The sequence below is a fragment of the Glycine max genome, chromosome 17, assembly GCF_000004515.6.
Source record: "Glycine max cultivar Williams 82 chromosome 17, Glycine_max_v4.0, whole genome shotgun sequence".
NCBI lineage: Eukaryota > Viridiplantae > Streptophyta > Magnoliopsida > Fabales > Fabaceae > Glycine > Glycine max.
The window spans coordinates 25,332,888-25,350,223 of record NC_038253.2 but is presented as its reverse complement, the minus strand read 5'-3'; positions in this window follow the sequence as shown (position 1 = coordinate 25,350,223).

Genomic DNA, 17,336 nt, shown 5'->3' with positions numbered 1-17,336 from the left:
GAAAAGAAGTGAAGTTGAATAAATGAGGTCTTGTTATGAGGACTTGATTTTGTTGATATTAGAGGGTTTGGGTTTACTACTTGTGCTTAATTTCCACTTATTCCCCATTGCTCCCCTATTCCTTTGGGATTTAGCTACTTATTCCATATTTTTTTCCCTACCTTGTCCTTGGCCCCATTACAACCTTTAAAGACCTTTTGATCCTCATGTGCATGTGTTTGTCAAGTTGTTTGTCAATTTTGGAATTTTGCCAAGTCTATGTGGTGTTTGTTTTTGTGGGTGCTTCGAGAGTAAACAGTAGCCTAGACACTTGAGAGATAAAGTGTATATCTTGTGAGGCTTTATCACTTTTCATTATTGAGCTGATTAACTATTTTTCCATGATTGGGTTTCTTAGATGATTTTCACGAATGTCTTGACTCTTTGGATCTCTTCATGTTAGATGTTACCCATTCCTTTCATTCCTTGATGTTCATTGAGAAATATGTAAATGTTTTTGTTTGTCTCTCTTTGATATCCTTGGATTTTGTTCTTTATTTCATTTTGCCCAGGAGTGAAAAAGGCTAAATATGGGGGGTTTTGATATACCATTATTTCCTCCTATTTCTTAACCTGTTTTGCACCATTTTAAGTACTGATTATTCTTAATTGTCAAATTAATTAGGCAGTTTTATTATTTCGTTCTTCAATCTATAATTTCATTCTCTATTGATTAATGGAAGGCTAAATCTCCAGCGTTGCTTTCTTTTGAGGATCAAACACAGTTCTCTTTGAGGTTCTATTATTATTGTTAAATTTTGTTCAGTTTTTCCTCTTCACTAATTACTCTGAATTTGTTGCTATTAATTCATGCATGCTTAGTGCTTGATTAATTGTCTCTGCGCTTAATTACGTTCATGCTTAATGATCGTTTATGATTAATTGGTGTATGTATTGCTTAATCACATAATGAATGCCTTATGTTAAATTTCGCTTAGTAGTTTAATTTAGGGTTGGATTAAGTGGTTGAACTGATAAAGGATAAACTCTCGTAACCTAGGATAAGAGACTTGCTTGTGAATCAAGGGGAAGCAACGTGTTTTAATTCTGATATTTTCTAAGTCAATTTTACTCGCTGTTTAATTTACAAAAACAAACAACCCCCCCCCCCCAATTCGTTACTATTTTCCTACTATCTGTTATGAACGTTTGGTTGATCATTGCTCATTGGGAGACGACCTAGGATCAGTTCCTAGTTACTACATTTTAATGTTTATTTGATTCGGGTACGGCCTCGATCAGTGTGAATGTAACTTGTCATTTTATTTGGCATTTTAGTTAACTTTAGGCCTTGTTTTGAATCAAATTAGATTTAAATTCAGTTTTTACTTTGTCTTAGGTAGAATTTTAGGTTTTAGTTATTTTTAATGAATTGTTGATAGTTTTTCAACAAAAACATGTCATTCTGGCCAAAGCTCCAAAGGCCCAAAATTAGCAGAAAGTTCTAGAAGGAGAAATTACAAAAATTGAAGATAAAATCTAGGAAAATCAAGAACAAGATATTTTTCATGGATAAATCAGTTGAAGGAGAAGATAATTACTTGAATTAATTGGAGATATTATTTGTTTGTAATTTATTGTGACTATTTCCTTAACTAAACCTAGCTATAATTATATAAATAGAATGCTAGACATTCATTGTAATGGTGTGTAGAAGTCCTGAGCAGTTCTTAGAATTATATTTTAGGCTTCTCCCTACAAGGCACCTCCGTTATTCCATTAGACACTCTAGATTTCATTGTATTATTTTCATGAGTGCAACTCCTTCCACCTAGGAGATGAAAGGATGAACCTTGTTTTGCTTTAATTCTATCAATTCAATAATTCATCTTGAGTTCTTTATTTGCTTTCGTACTTAATGTTTTTATTGGATTGGCCGTCTGATATATGAATTCAAGAATGGACTTGTGCTTTGGTGAGCTTTGTTGAAACCCGAACATGAATCAAGTACTTAATTGGGATTATCTATAGGGATAGAATAATCTTAGTTAAGCTTCGTTATTTCTCGACCATTAATGTCTATTGCTTATATTGGCATGTCCGAGGGATTGGATACCGAGCAAGTAGTTTAGAATCTACGACCATGTGGGAGCTGGAGTAGAATACATAAGTGAATTAGGGATGAGCAAGAGAGATGAGTAGAGAACTGTGAAGTTATAGTGGATCAAATGAATTTCAATTCCAAACCTAGACATTCATTCATCAAGATCGATGTCATCATCCAAGTCTAGTATTTCTATCTTTACTTAATTATTTTATTTTTATTTATTATGTGACAATCACAAAAAAAAAATACAAAAACCTAGTTCTTAGTTAAATAATTACATGAAATCCCTCCTTTATTCCTTTGGGAGATGACTTGGATGATAGTTCAGTTACTACATCATGATTGGGTTACATTGGGCCTATAAGTTGAATCTAAACAATAACCTTGAGCTACTAGCCTAGCTTTGTTTCTTACCACCTTTCCTTGTTCATCCAATTTATTTCTGCAAACCTATTTTGTTCCAATGATGCTTTTGTTTTTAGGTTTGGGAACAAGAGTCAAGATGTTGTTCCTCATGAACTAGTGAAGCTCTTCTTCCATGGCAATAATCAAGTCATCATCTGTCAAAGCTTCTTCTAAGGTCTTGGGTTCTATTTCAACCACAAGAGCACATGAAGCAAGATCTTTGAATGGTAATCTAGTCTTGACTCCTTCAATCTGATCTCCAATGATCTGATCTTGTGGATGATCGTGGACAAACTTCTAGTCCTTCATCTATGGTTCATGATTTGAGAAGGTATTTATTCAGACTGTTTAATCTCTCTTTCTTTAGGAGATACAAACGATCTGATCTACATGTCTGCAAAATCATCCTCAAGATCTAATAACTTCTTATCAGATGTTAGTCAGTCATTGAATTTAATAGGGATGGATTCTTCTACAACTAAAGTTCTAGTATTAAAAACTCTATATGCTTTAGATGTATTAGAAAAGCCAAGAAAAATCCCTTTATCCACTTTAGAATCAAACTTAGGAAGTTGATCTTTAATATTTAGGATAAAGCATTCACATCCAAATGGATGAAAGTATGAAATATTGGGTCTTCTTCCTCCCCATAATTCATAGGGAGTCTTTTTGATCAATGGTCTAATCAATATTTTGTTCTAAGCATAGCATGTTGTATTAAATGCTTCTGCCCATAAGTGCTTAAGAAGTGAGTTCTCACAGAGCATGGTTCTAGCCATCTCTAGCAGAGTTCTATTTTTCCTTTCAACTATCCCATTTTGTTGAGGTGTTCTTGATGAAGAGAAGTTGGGGAAAATACCATTCTTTTCTTAGAATGATCAAAACTTAGCATTTCCAAAGTCAGTTCCATGGTCACTTCTGATAGAAGAGATACATAAGACCTTTTCATTTTGAACTCTTTAACAAAATATTTCAAAGTTCTTGAAAGACTTATGCTCATGAGTAAGAAAGTATACCCAAGTGTATCTTGAATAGTTAATAGTTATCAACTATGACAAAGCCATACTTTTTTCTTCTCAGTCTCAACGTTTTGGTTGGTCCAAATAGATCCATGTGCAATAGTTGTAACGATCTGGAAGTGGAAACAACATCGTTAGATTTAAAAGAAGTTTTGATTTGTTTCCCTAGCTGACATGCTTCACAGAGAAGATGAGTTTTCCAACAGATCTTGGGCAACCATTTAACTTAATCCTTTTTGGGTAGTTTTGAAATATGTTTCAATTTGACATGCCCAGGTCTTTCATGCCAAAGCCATCTTTCATCTTTTCTGAATAGTAGACATCTTACATTCTATTGAATAAGATCTATTAGATCAATTTCATACAGATTGTTGAGTCATCTAATAGTAAAGAAAAACTTGTCATCTTTTGTCTTGAATATACACTTGTCTTTGTTGAAGGAAATAATATAATATAACCACTATCACAAAATTGACTTATGTTAAGCAAGTTATACTTCAGACCTTCAACATATAAGATGTTGCCTATGAAGGCTAGAAAGGGAATACCAATTTTGCCTATACCAGAGATCTTTCCCTTACCTATGCCTCCAAATGTAACTTCTCCTCCTTCATGTGTCTTTAGGTCTAGGAACATAGACCTTTCCCCATCATGTTCGTGAGCACCCACTGTCCAAGTATCAGCTTAAACCTTGGCCTTTTCCTACCAAGGATATCTGCAACAGACGCTATTTGAGATTTTGGTATACCCATATCTTTAGGGGTCTAGCATAGTTAGTGCCCTTAGACATTTGTTTCTTCTTATGGATGCATCTGAACTTGGAGTGTCCAGACTTACCATAGAAATCACATTTGTCTACAACAGACTGTAACTTGGAGGATGTTGTTCCCTTTTCAAAGCCTAAGCCAGACTTGTCATAGGGATGTTGATGGAATTTTAAAAGAGTGGTGAGAGTCTTTGAACTTTCTAAGAACTTCCCAAAGTCATTAGTTAGACATGCTACTTCTTCCCTTAGTTTTTCAAAGGTTGAAGTTTCATCAGTCTTACTAGCTAAACTCAAACTCTATTCTAGAGTTTGGATCTTCTTTTTCATATCTTCATTTAATTTCTTTAATTAAGTGCTTTTAGAAGCATAAGCTTTGAAATTTTCTCTAAACTTTTTACATTGAAGAGAAATCATATGACGGTTCTCAAAAAGAATATCATATAGGGCATATCCTCTTCATCATCTAATGAAGTACAAGAAGAACTATCAGATTCAAAAAAGGTTTTTACCTCGACCTTATCGTATGTATCTTCCATGAGACAAATGTTGGCTTGTTCATCGCCTGAACTACTACTCTTCTCATTGTCTGAGTCATCTCAAGTGACCATCAGACTTTTCTTCTTCCTATCCTCAGAATTTCTTTTCTTTTTCATCAGGGGAAATTCACCCTTCATGTGTCCAGGCTTTCTACATTCAAAGCAGATGATCTCATTGTTTTCCTCCTTATTCTTCATTTTGAATCTTTAATCCTTTCATTTGGAGTAGTGTTAGAACTTTCCTTTCCTCTTCATCATTTGCTTGAAATTTCTAGACATGTCACCCTTAATGTGTCCTGGCTTTCTACATTCAAAGTAGATGATCTCATTGCTTTCCTCCTTGTTCTTCTTTTTGAATCTTTAATCCTTTCATTTGGAGGAGTGTTGGAACTTTCCTTTCCTCTTCATCATCTGCTTGAAATTTTTTGACATGAGAGCCACTTTATCATCTGTGGATTCATCAAAATTCTCTTTTTAGTATCTTTACAAGAATTTTTTTAAAAAAAAAGATTTACAAGAAATAATGAAAGAATAATTCACATAGATGATTCGTGTCTTGTTTCTTCAAAGCTTCTTCTATATATAGCATTCATCTCTAAGTATTTGTTGTCTCATAACAATTGGATTCTTCACTTTATTCTTTGTTTGAAGTCTTAAGTCCGCTGGAGCATTTAATGTTTGCATTAAATGCACATCCCTTCTTCATGCAAAGTCCATTTTGATAGGTTAACGTGCTTTGTACTTCAGTAGAGAAGTCATTTCTTTCATCATAGCAGGTTTGCAACAACATAGTGCGCCTTTTGATGAGGATCAACGTCTTCTAGACTATGGACTTCATTTATTCTTCATAAGACTTTGACAGATCCTAGGAGAATGTTTTCTACAAGAAAGAATCTCAGACATAGAGTATTAAATGAAGGTCTAAAATGCACTACTTAAATGTTATATTTGATCGTCTTATGGATGCATCTTCTAAACTTCAGACACACATATATAGACTATGATCTGATAGCATATCATATAAAACTTTTATCATTCGTATTTATTTGCATCTAATCAAAATAATTAGGAGTCTTGATTCATATTTAAGATATAAATATCTTTTGACTTAACAGAGATAATTGAGCAACCCAGGTTTAGGTCATTGGAAAACCGTTAAGAAGGTCATTTGTTATTTACAGGGAACCAAGGATCATTTGTTGACCTATATGAAGTTTGATCAACTTCAGGTCATTGGCTATTCTAATTTTGACTTTATTGGTTGCCTGGATGACCAAAGGTCAACTTCCAACTATCTTTATGATGGAAGGAGGAGCTATCTCTTGGAAAATTGTTAAGCGGATTCTTACAAGTACCTCTGCCATAGAGGCAGAGTATGTTGCTTGTTTTGAGGCCACTCATCAGGCCATGTGGCTTAAAAATTTGATTTCTAGCTTTCACATTATTGAAAGCATTTTCAGGCCACTTGTGATATATTGCGACAATACTGTTGTCGTGGATTTCTATCGAAATAACAAGACCTCTTCTCATACAAAGCACTTTGATATTAAGTATTAGTTTGTTAGAGAGAACATGTTGGCAGATTCACTAACTAAAGCCTTAATAGTTGGAGCTTTTTTGAAACATGCAACTCATATGTGCTTAGTTTAAGACTTTTGATGTATTGAGTTAGTGGGAGTCTGATTTATTTTCTTAGGAAACATTTCTAGATGATGTCACTTTATATCATGTCCCTTTTAGCATTTTGGTATTTTAGATGCTTGGACCTTTTTTATATTGCATATTTCGATTATTAAACTATGCAATTTCGTATATTCTTTTCTTGTGAGAAATATGGCTATTTGTTGCACAAGATATGTATCCCTATCAAATATTATTTTGTAGCTTTAGAAATTTTAGATTTCTTACATTGTTGTTGACATATGATTAAAACCATCATTCTAGCCTTAATGATATCTATTTTAATTATTGGTTAATATTATGCAAGTGGGAGAATGTTATGATAATTTTGTGGATTAGTATCAATCAATAATTATGTTATATTTTAATATCACCAATCAATAATTTAAAGATATAATATTATCATATGTAGATTACGAATTATTTATTATTGGATTATGGATAAGATTGACCCAGTAATGGGTAAGGTCAATAATTAGTAACTAGCCCATTTGAGAGGTCATAAATTTGCTATCCCATTGAGCAAATTTACATACTCACAATCTCTCAAAGTGGGCAATAATACTCTCAATTATAGTTTAGGGATTTCTCTTGCTAAGTGGCGACACTATGGAGATGAATGTAAATTCAGGTTAGTGTTCATAGCCATTTGAGTATTATCACTTTTATATATGCATGCTATGATTTGTATCTATGTGTTATTATTATTGAATTATTTTTTCCATCAATGTAATCATAAAAGAATTCGCACATAATCTAAATATCACACAATTCACCCAATATAAAAATAATTAGTTGCAATTTCTTGTGTTCATAATTATCCTTTCATTCAAACAAGGCTTATTTTAGGAAACATTTAATTTCTTAAAATAAATTAATAATGTAAATTCCTATAGGTGAAAATTAGGATGTTACACTTGAAGTTGCCCTTGTGCTCCAGATTTTCTTCATTTGAGGTACGGAAAGCTCGACCATCTTCAATTGATTTCCTTTTCAAGTTAGGTGGTTTTCCATGAAGTGTCCAGCTAGTTTACTTAATGTGCCTTGGCCTTCTACAATGATCATACCAAGGTCGCTTCTTCTCTCCAAGTTCATATCCCCTTGTAGCCAAGGTTGAACTTCTAGTCTCCAGCATCCTTGTACCATTAAAGTTTCATAGAATTATCTTTCTCTTGGATTCCTCCCTCCTAACTTCAAAAAACACTTCCTACATTGATGACAATGATTTTTTGCCACAAACTTCATCCAATTCTAGGTTGAGACCTACTAGATATAGAAGCAAGCTTCATGATGAATCAAGATTGATTCAAGGAGTTTTGATGATAACAAGGATGATGACAAAAAGCTCAAAAGTCAAGAACACTTCATGTTAACAAATATGATGACTTCAAGAATCAAAGAATGAGTTCAAGATTAAATGAAGAATACTTCAAGGTTCAAAAGGAAATTTGATTTCAAGAATCAAGGAAATTTGATTTCAAGAATCAAGAATCAAGATTCAAGATTCAAGTTCCAAGAATCAAGATCAAGATTCAAGACTTCTCAATCAAGATAAGTATTAAATTTTTTTTCAAAAACTGAGTAGCACATTAATTTTTCTCAAAAAACCTTTTACCAAAGAGTTTTTACTCTCTGGTAATCGATTACCAAATTATTGTAATCGATTACCAGTAGCAAAATGGTTTTCAAAAAGCTTTCAACTGAATTTACAACGTTCCAATTGATTTCAAAATGTTGTAATCGATTACAATTGAACGTTGAAATTCAAATTCAAATGAGAAGAGTCACATCCTTTCACAAAAAAGCTTTGTGTAATCGATTACACTGATTTGGTAATCGATTACCAGTGATAGTTTCTGAACAAAATCAAAAGATGTAACTCTTCCAATAGTTTTCAAGTTTTTCTAAAAGTTGTAACTTTTCCAAATGGTTTTTAAGTTTTTCTAAAGGTTATAACTCTTCTAATGGTTCTCTTCACCAGACATGAAGAGTCTATAAAAGCAAGGCTTTGATTTGCATTTTGATTATTCATTGAATTCAATTCTTTTGACAACAAACTTTTGCCAATTGATTTCTGAATCTCTTTGAACTTCTTCTTCTTCTTCCTTTTGCCAAAAGCCTTCAAAAGTTTTCTAGTTTTCCAAACCTTGAAAATTGTGTTATTCATCTTTTTCATTCCCTTTTCCCTTTGCCAAAAGGAATTCGCCAAGGACTAACCGCCTGAATTCTTTTTGTGTCTCTCTTCTCCCTTTTCCAAAAGAACAAAGGGCTAACCGCCTGAATTCTTTTGTGTCTCCCTTCTCCCTTGTCAAAGAATTCAAAACGACACAGTCTGAGAATTCTTTTGATTCTTCCCTTCCCCATATACAAAAGATTTCAAAGGACTAACCACATGAGAATTCTTTTGTATCCCCATTCACAAAGTTTCAAAGGTTTAACCGCCTGAGAACTTTGTCTTAACACACTGGAGGGTACATCCTTTGTGGTACAAGTAGAGGGTACATCTACTTGGGTTGTTGACTGAGAACAAGAGAGGGTACATCTCTTGTGGATCAGTTCTAGTGGAGGGTACATCCACTAGGTTGTTCAAAGAGAACAAGGGAGGGTACATCCCTTGTGGATCTTTGCTTGTAAAAGGATTTTTACAAGGTTGAAAAGAAATCTCAAGGACCGCAAGTCGCTTGGGGACTGGATGTAGGCACGGATTGTTGCCGAACCAATATAAAAACTCTTGTGTGTTTGTCTCCTTCTTCCCTACTCTTTTAATTTCCGCTGTGCACTTTAATTCTCGCTTTTACTTTTGGTTAAGTTTCTTTTCTATTCTTCATTTACTTAACAACATAGTAAAAGCCTTAGAAGAGTAAATTTTTAATTAGTAAAGGTTTAGGAATAATTAATTCAACCCCCCCCCTTCTTAATTATTCTGAGGCCACTTGATCCAACACTAGAAACATGTATACTCTATCATTTTCTTCTCTCTTCTTGAATCTTGTTGCATCATTGGGATTTTCCCAATCATCCTTATAGCATTGGTTCAACTCTTGCCAAAGAGTAACCATGAGATTATAAAAGGTTGTGACATCCTTGTCTTTTTGTTTGGACTGCCACACCAATGTATTAAGTTCATAAATATAAGAGTTCTCCAAATCAGAATATCAATTGCGAACAACCTCCCACAAATCTTTCATGTTGAGAAGGAATAAGTATATCTTCCCAATGAAAGAGACCATTAAGTTGATCAGCCATGTGATGATTAGTGAATTTTCTAACTTCAGTTTTGGGAAATAATGGTCTATCTTTCTTGGTGGAAGGATGTCTTATGCCAGATAACCCAATTTTCCCTTATCGTTAGGGGCTAGTTTCATATATTGATTCCATTCAATGTATTTTTTTACCATTCAGTTTTTGGATCAAAAGTTTTAAGTTGGTACCTCATGAATAGAGAATCAGATACAATAATGGTTTATGCATTTTTAGTATCACCAAATTTTGTGGAAGACGTGGTGGAGGAATTTTCTCCTGTTGCAATGACTTTTTCCATGGCAAGCTACCACATGATCAGAGCCAAAGCTCTAATACCATGTGACTTTAGGGACTACCAGAGAAAAAATATAATAAAGGAAGAATACTTTCATTATATTAATTTAGAAATAGTAGGCATGACTACCTCTGATTACATAGTAATTGTAGAATGGTAAGTAAATATGAAATGGAGATCAAATCAAATCACAGGGATGATTCTGACCCAAAATAATAACTAAATATGATCAAATTAGGATAATCTGATTATGAATTAAATCAAAATAATATGATCCAAATCCTAATTATTCAATCTTCTAGATTAATAATTCCAAAAATAAACATACAATTATCTATAAGTTGTATTTTTTAACTGGTTTTATATATGTGAATGAAGTGATGTATATTTGTTTTTCTAAAACGTGTTTATGAAAAAACTAAAACGGTTTTTTGTATAGTTTAACTCCTTTAACATTAGTTAATATAAGGCTTAAATATAATTTTAGTCCCCCTATTTTTCACGATCTACAATTATGGTCCCTCCATTTTAAAATAGAAATATTTGGTCCATCTGTTTTAAAAAATTTCACGATATTAATCCCTTATTTCAAAATAGAAACATTTGGTCCTCCTATTTTAGAAAATTTTAAATTTTAGTCAAATTTTCAATTTTGCATATTCATTTAAGGTATTATAAAAAATGATTTAATTATTTATAATGTAAGAAATAAAGGAAATAAAATGTAGATAAAATTAAAGATTTGACCAAAATTACATTTTTTTAATATATGGGATCAAAATTGTGAATTGTCTAAAATAGAAATATCAAATATCTCTATTTTGAAATATGGGAACTAGAATCAAGGATTTTTTTTTTTAAATGGAATGACCGATTTGTGTATTGAGTAAAATAGGGGGACCAAAATTACATTTAAGCCTTAATATAAAATTCATAAGGAAAAGAAGAATAAGTGCAAAGGTTTATACTGGTTTACCCATACTTGATCCTTGACAATAACCATGATTTCTAATGGAATTTAGGTTGGGGGCTAACTTAACCCCGCAAAATCGACTTGTGAGGTGAAATTTGTTTTCCACAAATATACATAGATGCACTTGTTCTTATTATTATTATTATATATATATATATATATATATATATATATATATATATATATATATATATATATATATATATAGACACACACACACCTATGTGTGTTCCATCACTAATAAGCCCAATTAAAACCTAAGTAGACAATATTCCCAAGCTTTGGAGAGCATTATATATCATTTGTGCTCTTTGAATCCGTGAAGCAAGAAGCAAAGAGCTTAGTCTTTGAGCCTTGCATATGGAGTTATATTAGGCATTTTGATGCACATGTATGTAGCAAGCCATTTGGTGACCTTTCCATTATTTGATGAGGGATCTCCAACACATCTCCCTCATGTTAAGGATTGGACATGTCCAACACACCAATAAGCCCAACAACAATCACTAGCTAACACCATATTAGGATTTTGAGTTTGAGCCTAACTCAATCCCACAAACTCAACTTGTGAGGTAAAGGTTCCCCCTGCCCACTTATAAAAACTATTTGGTCATATAACTAGCGGTTTGGAATCTTCAACATCTAATAACACAATTTTATAGGAACCACATTCCAAACTATAAGTACTATACACCTTGTCTCCTTAGCCAATCAACCTAAGTATTTTTTTTACTTGCCTCTCCAAGCACAATTTCAAAGTATCATTTTTACAAGCCTCTTGAGGCTCAATAAACTTCACAAAGTTTGAATGAAAATGTTTTTTTAATCAACTATAGGATCAAATCTCTCGTGGGAAATGGAAAAAGCTTTTGAAAGTAACTTCCTTGTTTCAACATAATCAACAATTTGAATGAAAATGTAACCCTTGATTATTGTCTAATACAACTTCGGTATAATAAATTATTGTGTAACAATGCTTAGAGTATTTTCAAGATTTACATATACTATTAGAATGGGCCTAGGAAGGCCCAAATATGCTCTTAAAGTTAAATGGCTCAAAGACTATATTAGATGGAGTTGAATATTTGTATTATAGTTTTTATGATAAATAATGAGATTTTGACACATGGATAAATAGTATCTATTGATTAACATCAATTAGGACTATATATAAATGCATTCATTTATGAGAAAATCAATCAATCAATGAAAAATATCTCAATCTTTATTTTATGATTTTATTTTCCATTTTACTCAAGTTTAGGTCATTTTTGTAGCCCTAATTTTAGCTTTGCAACATTGGTGCTTTCATTCATCTTACTCTGCCTCCTAGGGATGCACACCATCACGGGTATTTCTAGCCACCATAGTAACCACCACCCTCTCCATACACAACAACCTCTAACCACCAGCCCCACTCGTATCTATGCTACCCTAAGCATCACCATTCCCTATCATTTCACTAGCCATAATCGCAGACATCGACACTGTCACAATTGTCATTGTCACCTCCATGGCCATCCACACATGTCTCTCCCTTCCGCCATCATACAACACATCCAACCAGCCATCGCTACCATCATCAGGTTTTCCGATGTATCTCCATGGATTCACTCCTCCCTCATCAGACCCTCAACATTGGGCTTCAACGCAACCACCTCCATCGTCATCTCAATTGTTGTCGTTACCGTCACACATGATGGTAAACGAGAAACAAACCTATCCTTTTCCAAATCCCTGCACCTTATCTCCACCATCGAATTTCTATTTCCCAACCCCCATTTTTTTGCATTAACCTACACCATCGCAGTTCACCAACATTTCACACCCTAATAGCTTATATCAATCACCATCACCATTGTCCTCGACCCAACACCCAATCATAGGCTGTTAAGTCAAAAGTTAGTGTATAACTTAAGACAAATCAGGACTCCTGATTATTTTGATTACATGCAAATAAATACAAATGGTAAAAGCAACATCTAATGCATTATCTGATCATGATCTGCTATTATGTGTCTGATATTCCAGACAACAACAAGCATAAGCCATAATCTAATAAGGAATTTAAGAGAAGCATTTAAGAAGATCATTTATTTCTCTATGTTTGAGATTCTCATTATAGAGACATTCTCCTAGGATCTAAAAAAGTCATATGAAGAATAAATGAAGTCCAAGATTTGAAAGTGTTTATCATCATCAAAAGACACGCTCTACTGTGTAGACCTACTCTGACAAGTGTGAACTGACTTTCTGTGCATGAAGAAGGGACATGCATTAAATGCTCACAACTACCATTATCATTAGATGAAGATCAAGTGAAGAATCCAACCATTGTTAAACAACAAACACTTGAAGATGAAGACTATAAGTACTAGAAGTTTTGAAGAAGATATGGATCATATGCGCATTCATTCTTTCATTCTTTAAAAAGCTCTTTGTTTATTTTTGTAAACTTCAAAAGCTCTCAAAACACCTTGAACATAGAGAGAAAAGACTAATAGTTGATTGTATATCCGTTTGTAAGATGTTCATAGCTTGGTCAGTGAGCAACCTCAAACAACAAACCCTTCAATTTGTTTAGAGCTAACAATGGCTTAGTAGGACAAAAAATATTGGGTTTTTGTCAAGCTTGGTGTAGAACTTGATTGTATTAAACTTTGTGTTTTGCATAGAATTGGACGTAATCTCAATGGAAAAGACAAACTAGTATAAAATTTCTTGCGTCTAATCTTTCTTGCTTTCCTTTAAAAGTTTTAATAGACCAAAGGGTGTGAATTTGTTTTTAGAATTAAATAGGTATCATGTGTTTTCTAAAAATGTTTTTACATTGTCTAATAGGTTTTCTGAAAAATTCATTATCTGCTCTTTACAAAGTTTTATTAGACAAAAACTTTGTTTTAAGTGAAAAAGGTTTTAAAAATGTTTATAGTTACAATTCAATTCCCCTTCTAATGATATTTGTCTGTCTAACATCCTTCTTTACAATAACAACTCATAATATAAATATATTTTAAAATGTCCGTAAAGTTTTAAAAGAATTTGCAAATAATATAGTTCTTAACCGGCACGATAATCGAAAAATTCAACTATGGTATCCGCAAAATTAAATTAAATACACACACATATATGTATGTATGTATATATACTTATAAAACAACCACAAATTTATTTACACAACAAAAAAACATTCCTAGAAACAAACATCAGCACTTCATTGCATTCAATTCTTGAACAAACAATTATCAGAAACATAACTTACTGATTCCCATAATCACTAGACTCAACTCTTTGATTATCATAACCAGTGTAGATCTCAAATTCTACAAAGTGTCTATGAGCTCCTATTCATATAATGACATCCCACCGTCTTTTACCCATCATAGATAAAGGTATCCAAAATTTGTTCCCCATCCTTGATGGAAATATCTATAATGAATCTCATCCCCATCCAAAAATGAAAGTATTTCATAATTCTCATATATATATATATATATATATATATATATATATATATATATATATATTCACTGCAACCAATAACAATTCACAAGATCATATTATTACAACATCATAAAAACACAATACACCCATATATAATTTATACATAATTCATATTAACTTTTCAAGCATTAACATTTATATTTACATAATATATTCCTAATCATATTCACAATATATATATATATATATATATATATATATATATATATATATATATATATATATATTAATCACAAAACATATGCACACACACACTCACGTTAGCATCAATTGTCAAATGAGTTTCATTATATATAAACTCATCCAATTGAAAGAACCACTATTTATTTTATTTATTCCCAACCCACTACAACCACGCAAAAACGTTCTTTATCATAGGTAAGCAAGGGGAACCCATGTTAGAGGCGTAAGAAATAGCGAGGATCATCATAACAATTCACAATGATTTAATAATTAATTTAACCATTTGATAAATCATGCACAATATTTACGAGCAATCAGACGAAATTCAAACACAAATATATTACATCTCAATTTACACACATCAAAGGACATACTAGGGAGATTTTGAAAATGTATTTTATTTAACTCTTGAAACACACATATTAATTTACGCATTTTTGGATCATTATTATTCTTTTCTATTGAATGGATCAATAAAGTTCTCTTTATTTCTTTTTTTTTGTCAATCCTATACAATCTATTAATTTTTATTTTGTGAGGAAGACCGTTTATAAGATTTTAGAAAAAGAGAATTGTCTATTTTTATATAATATAAATCAAATTTTTTTTATCGATATTTTTTTATTTTATTATCTAATTATTAACATTATCTAATATTTTATTTTCTTTCCAGATATATTAAGATAAAACATGATAAAATTTAGATCGTTTTCAACGATAAAAAATTTAAATATAACAAATATTTTATTCAAATTAGATATATATTGTGATATTATTATTATAATAATTATCTTTACTATAATAATAATCTTTTGATTCTTTTAATTAGAATATGAAACTGTTACACTTTCTTTTGTAATTATAAAATGATCTTAACAATTCTTATATCAAATACTTAATCTTTTTTTATATATAAAATAATTATTTAACTCAATCAATTTTAAATAAAATAATTAAAGTAAACATATTTTTTTAATTCAATTATATTAACGATATTTAATATATCATAATACAAATATTTCATATATATATATATATATATATATATTATCATAATTATTTTAATTTAAATAAATTTTTATACTAATAATTTTTGAACTAAAAATAATTATTATTATTATATTAAAATTTTAGGATGTTACCGCTTTACATATAGGCTCCATGGATTCTGCAGGTTCAACAAATTTTCCCTGTTGGTTCCCAAAATGTACATGAACCTGATGGGGACTCCGGCTTCACAATCACAACCAAATTCGTGTCTCAAACAGACTCTCGTTATTTTTCTTTTCCTGGATGCACCCTTCAAACCCCTATCACCCATGATGTGCACTTTCCAGCTTCTGAGACCATCACCTGCGCCCACTCACACTACCCTGAACCCCCTCCTTCGTCAGATCCAAAAAAAAAATCAAACCCTACGCCTAAACACATCTGCACCGCCCACCTCATCAGATCAACCTTCAAACTCAAAACCCCTTCTCCACGTGTCACACACCAAATAAATCACAACCCTCCATTCAAACCAAAAATGCCAATCCACATCCCCTAATCTTTCCACGTGTCAAGCTCGTTCCATCTGGAGTTTCTGGACCATTGCAATCCCACCCTTCATGGTCAAACTATTTTCTTCATTCTCCAGCCACACTAGTTGTCCCGCACACCCACAAGATGTCAATCCACACTATTTTTTCCCTTCATCCAATATCATTCTGATTCAAGGGTCAATAAGTGTGCTTCTAGAATTTTATAAGGACCTTGAGCGCAAGGTCCAATTTGAAGGAGATGACAATGTTAGAATGTTAGGATGGACTTAAAACAACCCAAATATACTCTTGAAGTTAAATGATTCAAAGACTATTGGACGGAGTTGAATATTTATATTATAATTTTTATTATAAATAATAAGATGTTGATACATAAAGCAATAATAGTATCAACCGATTAACATTAATTAAAACTATATATAAATGTATTCTTTTAAGAAGAAATCAATCAATTAATGAAAAATATGTCTTTTATTTTATGATTTTATTTCTCTTTTTACTCTAGTTTAGATAATTTTTGTAGTCTTAACTTTAGCTTTGCGACATATAGTGTACAAAATCTCAATCTTTATAGATTCTGGACTCTTTGGACTTTTATAGATATGACATATAGTGTACAAAATCTCAATCTTTATAGATTCTGGACTCTTGGGACTTTTATAGATATGATTCCCTCATTTTAACGAGGATATTATCATAGAATGCATAGTTTATCATCTCTTTCAGAAATTTGTTTGAAAAAGGTAAAAGTTTCTATACTTATGCTTTTTAATTACTAGCTTTATTTTTGGAAAGTTGTCACGTAGGCTCTGCTTTTGTGTCATTCACATTCTTTGAGGTATGAGAGTTAATAAACTTCTCATTTTGTTTCTTCCAACTAAGACAAAGACTTACACTACTAGAAAATATGTTTTTTATATCAGTTATTTATAAATGATGTTGAAAGTTTATTGTTAACATCGATTTTAAAAAATCGATGTTAACGTAAAAATTACAACATCGGTTATTTAAATAACTGATGTTATATAATAAGAATTACACCATAAAAAGTATCAATGTTCATAACAGCATTGGAAGTTAACATTGATTTTATACAAAAATT